The following is a 9077-nucleotide window of genomic DNA, read 5'->3' as shown; positions in this document are numbered from 1 at the left end:
AACAAGATGGAGGTCATGGGTATAAAAAAGGCTGAGTCCACGTGTAATTCCTTTGGCGTACTCACTCGAGTCATCCTTCCATGCCAGTCTATTATGGGGCTGTTCCTATTCTCTGTATTTCTGTTAATAAACTTCTTTAAATCTTCAGCAAGAGTTTGGGCTAATGTGTATTTATCCTTAGCTCAGAACAAGAATCCGCGGTTTTTCTCTGTTTTCCTGTTTGTGTGGTTGTGGTGGGGGAATTACTTCTCCCCTCACACACCAAACACATTTCAACCGCAACAGGTCATACCCCAGGCAACGCATGACCCTTAAAATCAAGGCGTTGGGCTCCTTGGGGAGCGCGGAAAGGGCAGTCTCTGCCCATGATTGCAGAAGCCGGGTCCGCTACTACCCTGGGAAGGCAGGGAATTTCATTTGCCTTGCTGTCTTCCTGGCTTTCCTGTCTCTGCTGTCTAGTTTGGGCAAAGCTGATGTAACCAGGTATGTTGTTTGTATTCCTCCTAATTAAAAAGAATCTGAGAAACACTCTGGCTTACTTAAATGAAATTTCTTTGATACCAAGAATTGTACCAACGAGAAGAAATAAGAAAAAGAGGTGTAGTGGCACACTTGGGAGGCTGAGACCAGAGGATCATGGTTCGTGGCCAGCCTCAGCTTCTTAGTGAGGCCCTCTGCAACTTAGTGAGGCCCTGTTTCAAAATAAAGAATAAAATAGGCCTGGGGGTGTAGCTCAGAGGTAGAATGCCCCTGGGTTCCATCCCTAGTACTGAAAAAAAAAATTTAATGGAGGGCACGATACACTTTCTTGTATGTCAGCTTTTTTGTGTGTGTGGTACTGTGGATCGAACCCAGGGCATTCTACCTTTGAGCTACACCCCCGCCCTACTTCATTTTTAATTTGAAACAGGGTCTCACTAAGTTGCCAGGGCCTCCCTCAAACCTGATTCCGCCTGTCAGCTTCCCAGGTACCGCGGACATGCACCATGGTGCAGGCTTGTGTGTCAGCTTTGAACTTTTAAGAAGCATATTCTCGGTGCACGCCTATAATCCCAGTACTTGAGAGGCTGAAACAGGAGGATTGCAAGTTTGGGGCAATCCCCTAGCGCATTCTCAGCGGTAGCGGTCCCTCTGCGGAGGGGCCTTGGCAACGAGGTGTAGTTAGCATGTGTGCGGAGCCTCCACAAAGTCCACATCACATTTTCTCGCTTTGATTTCAGGGTGGATTATGTGGACTCTTTGGGGCGGTCCCGGCGCTGCATGAGAAAGGATTTGCCAGATTTGCTGGAGATGGATAAAAATCTTAAGGGGAGGCTGTACGTATGTGCTCTGCAAACCTTGGCCCAAGTCTTGTTTTAAGGCATAAGAATATTGATTGAATATTACATTGAGTCACTCTTTTTAAGGCCCAGAGTCCTGCCTTCCCTCTGGTAGCCCAAGGGGCAGCATGGGAAGGAAGGTTACTTTAACTCATCGTTGTGCTGAGGCAAGATTCCAGGACGCTCGTGTAGCACGTGTGGTACATGATTTAAATCGGGGAGGTGGTGGTGCCGTGAGCCAGAGGCCTCTGTCAGGAGCTGTCGTCTCCATCCAATAGTGGACCGTCTCTGTGGTCCAGCGGCGGGAGCGGAAGCGTTGCGGTCTCCCAGTCCGTATCTGAAGACAGTTTTCGCTCTGTTCCCCGTTAGATTTATTAGTCCTGCTAACGAAAAGACCTTGTTGTCGGAAGATATGAGGAAGGAGCTTCAGCGCCAGCAGTGGGAGGAGGAGGAAAGGAGGCGCTGAGGAGGCCCGTGGGGCCCGTCCACTACGAAGACATCCGCGACCACGGTACGCTGGGCTCCGTCCTGCCCTTCAGTCTCAGCGGTGGCGGGCAGGAGGGCGGGTTCATAGAGCCACAGCCTGGCGCGGAAGTGGGAGCGTCTGCTGTAGAAATTCAGAGGAGGCCCGTGTCCACTTCAGAGCCCGACACACGGCCTGCTAACCCAAGAGCTCATTCCTGAAGATAAGTGAACTAGACAGCCATGGCCAAAAGTTAATCTTTTTATGGGTATCACTTGGCAAACAAGACATGAACCAACATGTTTCTTGTGTGCCGGGGTCCAGTCCTAGCAGAGTCAGGGTTCGTGTGTTGATGAGGGGGAAACCGAGGCTGATAATGAAAGAAGAATGACCACACAAAATAGATTTAACCTTCTTCATTTTATTCAGGATTTGTTATAGTTTTTATACTTTATTTTTTGGTAGAAAAGCAAGAGCATAGTCATGCAAGCAGGATTGCCAAGGACAGTAAAAGTTATTTTTTTTTATACAGTTTAGGGCAAGGGTGCTAGACATTTATTTATATTTATTTATTTATTTATTTATTTATTTTTATTGGTGCATTGTAATCATACATCACATTGGAATACAAGACGTGAGAGGATATACAAGCACACATCATCCAATTAGCCCTCATCCAGTCCCCATCCCATTCCCTACCCCCCTTGGATCCCATGCTTGTTTGGTGAGTAACTTTGATACATATGTTTATGTACCTCCTGCTTTTTAAAGAGGCTCCATCCTCCCCTATTCCATACCCTCAGATTGGTCACCTTAATTGATTCACTATAGGGCCCTTTCTCTAGCTCGACCACTTCCTGTTGCCCCTTTCCTCCTAGTTATTGCTGATTAGGGGAAGCATCTGGTTTTAATTTTCTGCGATATTTCTCTGTGCATGCCGCGTTGAAAATACCGATCCAACTCTTGATGGCCCCAGTTGTAGCCTGGCTACCCGGTGGACTGATCCAGACCTCGCTGTCTCAAGCAGCGGCCTTGCCTCATGGGAGGCCCCGATTCTGGTCTCACTGGCCCCGACACTAGCCTAACCCCTCAGCTAGCTCCGATCCCAGCCTCGGAGGCCCCAGCACCGGCCTTCCTCATGGCAGGCTCCGATGCTAGCCGATGGCCCCGGCATCGGCCTAACCCCTTGGCAGGCTCCGATCCAGGCCTCGGAGGCCTCAGTAGCGGCCTTGCTTCACGGAAGGCTCCGATGCCGGCCGCTGGCCCCGGCACCGGCCTAACCCCTCAGCAGGCTCCGATCCCGGCCTCTGAGACCCCGGCATCGACCTTGCCTCGCAGCAGGCTCCGATCCCGGCCTCGCTGGCCCCAGCACCAGCCTAACCCCTCGGCAGGCTCCGATCCCAGCCTCGGAGGCCTCAATAACGGCCTTGCCTCACGGAAGGCTCCGATGCCGGCTGCTGGCCCCGGCACCTGCCTAACCCCTCAGCAGGCTCTGATCCCGGCCTCGGAGGACCCGGTGCTAGACATTTAAACAATCATAGTGTATTTTGTCTCACTTCCCAAGGCTGACTGAAACCTTGATCTTATACAGTGGTTCAAACTAAGGTCAGTTTGAACTTACTGTTTGACCCAATAACTTTATCCTTGGGAAAGAATCTTTGCTGCCTGAGTCTCTCACAAGCCGCCCCCCATCAGTTTTAGTTATGTTTATACATAAAATTTCAATTATACATATTAACCCAAATAATCCTAAAATAATTTTAAGAAAGAAAGGAATGCTAGACATTCTTCATGGGGGATCTACGCCGTTGCAGATCCCCTGATCGAGCTTTCTCAAGATCTGCATGATATGCGGTAGCACTTGTGTGTGTGGATTTTTTTTTGTGTGTATGTGTTACTGGGGATTGAACCCAGGGGCATTCTGCCTCTGAGCTACACCCATAGCCCTATTTTATTACCTTTTCTTTTTAAACAAGGTCTCACCAAGTTGCGGAGGGCCTCACTGAGTGGCTGAAGCAGGTCTTGAACCTATGATCCTCCTGTCTCAGCCTCCCAAGTACTGGAATTGTAGGCGTGTGTCACTATGCCCGGCTTTCTTAATGTTTCTTACCTGTGCAGGATTGCTGAGATGAATTTTCCTTCAACCATAAAATGGGAATATGGAATTCTTTAGGTTCTTGTTACAAGAATTAAAAGACCCATTGCATACAAATACTTAACTCATTGCCTGGGACATGATAGGTGCTTTGTAAACACTGTTAACTACTCTTAGTTACTGAGTTAATTTTGCATGTTTCGTCATTATTTATTGGTGTCTTTTATTTCCTTATAAAAAGCAGATGGAGATATTATCGGGCCTGTGCCACCAGAACCAAAGGCTGTGCCGACTCCCCCTCCTGTCGCCCAGAGCAGCAAAGTAGAGGTGATCATCCGGGAGAGGGAGGACACCAAGCCCGGGGTGCCGCACGTCAGGGAGTGGGACCGAGGAAAAGGTGAGGGGGCGGCTCCGAGGTGTACCCTTCCCGTCCGTGTGCCCTGCGCAGGGAGGTTTTCTGAAATCGTAGTTGAAAGGTTGAAAATAGAGTCAGGGAGTTTAGGAGGGAGGTAAAAACACCAACCAGGTTATCAGAGACTGCTGCTTTATTCAGACCCAGCACCTTCCGGGAGTCGGCCGGCCGTGGGGTTAGGGACCGACGGGCCATGCATCCGGAGAGTTGTGCGTAGTCCTGACCAGCAGGCTGAGTCAGAGGCACTGATTTTATAGGCATGCTGATTCTCTTGCGACATCTGTAGTCTCGTGATTTCAGGTATGTCGCGAATCTCGCGATATCTCTGCTTCTGGCTTCCAGGGTTCCGCCTCCTGTTCCTGCTGTGAGATCATGTAGGGGAGGGGAGGGACCCAACTTATCATCAGTGTGATTGTGGGGGTGGGGTTTCCACTTTTGTGGTGCAGGGATGGAACCCAGGGCCTTGGGCGTGCTCAGCAATTGCTCCGACACTGGCAATCCTCCTGCCTCAGCCTCCAAAGTACTGGGATTATAGACATGTCCCACCACGCCTGGCTGCTTTACTTTTTAAAGCACTTGGAGGAAGTTTTAAATTCATGCTGTCCTAATGTGGTCTTACAGCCTTGGAATGTCACTCTTCAGGAATTACTTTTAAAGTACGTGATTTTAAAATAGTCTGTATTGCCGGGTCCAGCCCTAGCAAGAGTCGGGGTTCGTGTGTTGGTGAGAGAAGAGTCGAGGTCGTGAGAGATACGTTGACACACAGAAGACCAGCTGCAATCTACTCTATTTATTCAGAACTTACAACAACCTTTATACTTTCTTACCTGCAGGACAGAAAAAAACATACTCATGTAAGCAGGAAAGTTCAAAGAAAAAAAAGATTCTTTAACAGACCTCAGGGCAGGGTGCCAGACATTTAATGAATGATAGAAAGTAAGCTTTGTCTTATATCACAAGGTCAGCTTGAACTTAACCTTTTGGCCCAGACTTTGTCCTTGGGAAAAAATTCTTTGCTGACTGAGTCTCTCACAAGCCATCAAACACCTGTTTTAGTTAATAATGCTTATACATAAAATTCCAGTTACACATATTGCTCCAAATAATCTTAAAATCATTTTTGAAGAAGGAGATGTTATTCATACTTCATGGGGGACTTAGGCTCTTGTGGGCCCCCTGACCGAACTTTGGCTCAAGGTCAGCATGAGATGCTTTAGCACTGTATTTTTTCAGTTTCTCTTACGTTCAGTTGAAAGAGGTCCTTGTGCCGTGTATGAGCCTGGCTTCACTTCCGGTTCCATTAGGGTATGCAGGTTTTTTTATAAGTGTTTTTCTGTAAATTTACCATGGTGCCTGGCAGCCTCTCCTTGGAACACTGTGGTTTATGCCTCTTTGAAAGAGATCATTTCAGTAGAACATCCCTTCGTGCTGCTCAGGCTGATGAAGCTAAAGTAAGAGAACTAACTGTAAGAGCTACCGTCAGAGATGGAATGCCAAATTGGGCAGGGTGTGGTGGCGCCCGCTTGTCATTTCAGCATTCGGGAGGCTGAGACAGGAGGATCACGGTTTGTGGGCAGCCTCAGCTACTTAGTGAGGCCCTTTGCAACTCACTGAGATCCTGTTTCAAAATAAAGAATAAAAAATAGGGTTGGGGGTGTAGTTCAGAGGTCAAATGCCCCTGGGTTCCATCCCCAGACTCTCAAAAAAAAAAAAGAGAGAAAAAAAAAAAAAAAGAAAAATACCAAATTGGATTAGATTCATACAGGTTCCTTTATGTCTTCCAAAACTCAAGAAAGGAATGAAGGCCCTTCCACATTGTGTCAAGCAAATGATTTGACTCTTACATATTTCTATATTTTTCTCTTAGATGTAATTTTAGGAGGGTGCTGGGGGTGGAACCCAGGAGATTCTGCCTCCAAGTTACACTCCCAGCCCTTTTTCTTTTCTCTTTGGAAGCAGGGTCTTGCTAAGATGCTGAGGCTAGCCCTCAAACTCTGACTCTCTTATCTCAGCCTCCCAAGTAGTGGGATTATGGCGTGTGCTGCCCCGCCTGGCTTTCAAATGTCATGTCAGTGTCTCTTTGGCAGTGTCTCCAGAGCCTGCCAACATTCTCTGTAAAGCTTTCTCCAATTCTTTCCCCATGTCCAAGTGGTTGTTCCCTTTTCTTAGCCTGGTGGCCTTTAAGAAATATGTGTAAGCTGGGTGTGGTGGTACACGCCTGTAGCCCTAGACTACTTTGGGAGGCTGAGACAGGAGGATCAAAGGTACAAGGACAGCCTCAGCAATTTAGTGAGGCTTTCAGCCACCTAGTGGCACCCTGTTTCCAAATAAGAAATAAAATTGGTCTAGGGGTGTAGCTCAGGTAGAGTGCCTCTGGGCTCAATTCCTAGTACCTAAGCAAAAAAAAAAAAAAAAAGAAAAAGAAATATGTGTAATAATTGAGCTGGGCACAGCAGTATATACCTGTAATCCCAGCAACCCAGGAGACCGAGGCAGGAGGATCTCAAGGCCAATGAGTGAGACCCTGTCACAAAATAAATAATAAAAACAGCCGGGGCCAGGGCACGGCGAACTAGGTCTGTCATCCCAGTACTTGGGAGGCCGAGACAGGAGGATGGTGGTTTGAGGCCAGCCTCAGCTACTTAGGCTCTTTGCAACTCAATGAGACCCCGTTTCAAAATAAAGAATAAAAATATAGGGCTGGGGGTGGAGCTCAAAGGTAGAATGCCCCTGGGTTCTATCCCCAGTACCACACACACACACACACACACACACACACACACACACACACACAGAGGGTTGGGGTGTAGTGCAGAGATAGAACACGCCCAGTTCAGTCCCCAGCACCTCAGGAAAGGGGGCTGGGAACCCGGGGATGTAGCTCAGTGGCACTTAGGGGTTCAGTCCCCAGTACTGGGGGGAGGGGAAGAAGTGTATATAACACTTGACAAAAAACCAATTGACTGTAAACTTACCTGATTGCTCATGAATTCCAAGAGCGCTCCTTCTTACTTTCACTAGACTTTTCCTTTGGATACTGGTGAAAGCGACAGTCCGACCTCCGGCTGAGCGAGACCCCGAGTTTGCCCCACCGTCGGATGACTTTGTGGGTCAGAAGAGGCCTGGCTCCTTCGGGACGCAGACGTGGAGCAGACCTGGCCCCGCACAGGGGGACCCAGGGCAGTCTTGTGGCCAGAGCCAGGAGCCCGCCCCGCACACCGTCACCCTCTCCTGCCCCTGAAGGCCCGGCAGCAGCGCCCAGGGTCACCTCTGAAACCCTGGACGACGTGATTTCGTATTACAAACAAGCCACGTGGCCTCGAGCGCTCCGACTCTGGTTTGTGCTGTTGACGTGCCTTCCTCTCCCCGAGCGGCAGAGAGAACTTGAGGGACCGAGGGCCGCCTGAGTCCTGGGCTTCCCCGGGAGGGACAGGCCTCAGGCGGCTCTGTGTCCGGGACCAGGACTCCTCTGGGCCTGGCTGTTGATTCCTTGCTCGCGGTTGTGGAGGGCCTGGCCCCCCGCCGTGCGCCGCCGGCCCAGCGGTGACGCGTTCCCGTGCGATCCTGTGAGCTGCGGAAGACTTGCAATGTTCTACAAAGCCTGACCGGGGAGCTTGGAACCCTGTCTGTTTCATCTCCACGTCTGACTTAGATGTCAGGGCTCCATTCCTTTACTTTTGCAAATACCGGCATGTAGGTGTCTTATTCCGAGGGTCTGGCTTCCAGCGCCTGGCTGGAGTCTCTGCCTTTTCTGCGGCAGATGGGGCATCGCGTGGGCGCCAAGGGCCCGGTGTCCAAGGGACCCTGAAGCCGGCGGGGCATCCATGCGCTTGAAGCCGGGGCAGGGAGGGCCTTGGAAATCTGGAGAGGCGACGTTGAGGCCCTTCCTTGCATTCTGAGAGGCCGCCTGACACCCAGCGCTCAGCAGCCCGCTGGTAGTGTTCAGTGTGGGCGTGGCTCGAGCAGCCGGTCCTGTTCAGAGACCAGTGCTCCTGAGTTGTAGCGAGTAGAGCTTTTTATTTTTTAAATTAATTAATATTTTATTTTTGGGGTCCTGGAGGTTGAACCCAGGAGCGTTGTTATACCTCTGTACTACCCTCCCCTTTTATTGTTTGCTTTTTTTTTTTTTTTTTTTTTGTACTGAGTATAGAACCCAGGGGCATTCTACCTCCAAGCTACACTCCCCAGCTTATTTATTTATTTATTTATTTATTTATTTATTTATGCTAGGGATGGAACCCAGGGGCCTTCTACCTCTGGGCTACACTCCCCGCCCTATTTTCTATTTTATTTGGAAACAGGGTCTCACTGAGTTGCTGAGAACCTCACTTAGTAGCTGAGGCTGGCTTCGAACCTGTGCGATCCTCCTGTCTCAGCCTCCCAAGCGCTGGGATTACAAGCGTGCGCCACCACGCCCGGCTATCTTTTCTTTCCGTTTTTCGATACTGGTGATTGAATCCAGGGGCATCCTACCCCTGAGTTACACCCCCAGCACCCACCCCCTTTTTCTAAACTGAGTTGTGCTAAGTTGCCGCGAGTCTCAGTACTTGCTGAGGCTGTCCTTGAACCTGCAATCCTCCCATCTCATTTTCCAAACACTGAGATTACAAGTGTGTCACCACACCCAACTGTTTTTCTTCTGTGTCTTTGGAGTGCCATTACAGATATACCCCAAAGTGGAAATTCCTTTTGTTTTGCAGAAATCGGGGTGCTATGGGTGTGGCTTGCTCCCCTTACCAGATCCATACCCAGGCACCTTGTGTATTTCTATTTTGTCTGTCTGCCTGT

General features: G+C 49.5%; 1 pseudogene across 1 annotated transcript; it reads left to right on the top strand.

Moving 5' to 3' along the window:
* Nucleotides 1–304: 304 nt before the first annotated feature.
* On the top strand, nucleotides 305–7696 carry LOC308278400 (coiled-coil domain-containing protein 174-like; annotated as a pseudogene). Its single transcript has 5 exons — nucleotides 305–483; nucleotides 1221–1316; nucleotides 1689–1830; nucleotides 4122–4274; nucleotides 7311–7696. The product of its transcript is annotated as a coiled-coil domain-containing protein 174-like (transcript).
* Nucleotides 7697–9077: the final 1381 nt, after the last annotated feature.

Source organism: Muscardinus avellanarius (assembly GCF_963383645.1).
Source record: "Muscardinus avellanarius genome assembly, chromosome: 22".
Taxonomy (NCBI): domain Eukaryota; kingdom Metazoa; phylum Chordata; class Mammalia; order Rodentia; family Gliridae; genus Muscardinus; species Muscardinus avellanarius.
Note: the sequence above shows the minus strand (reverse complement) of the source record. Positions and strands in the feature narration are given on the sequence as shown.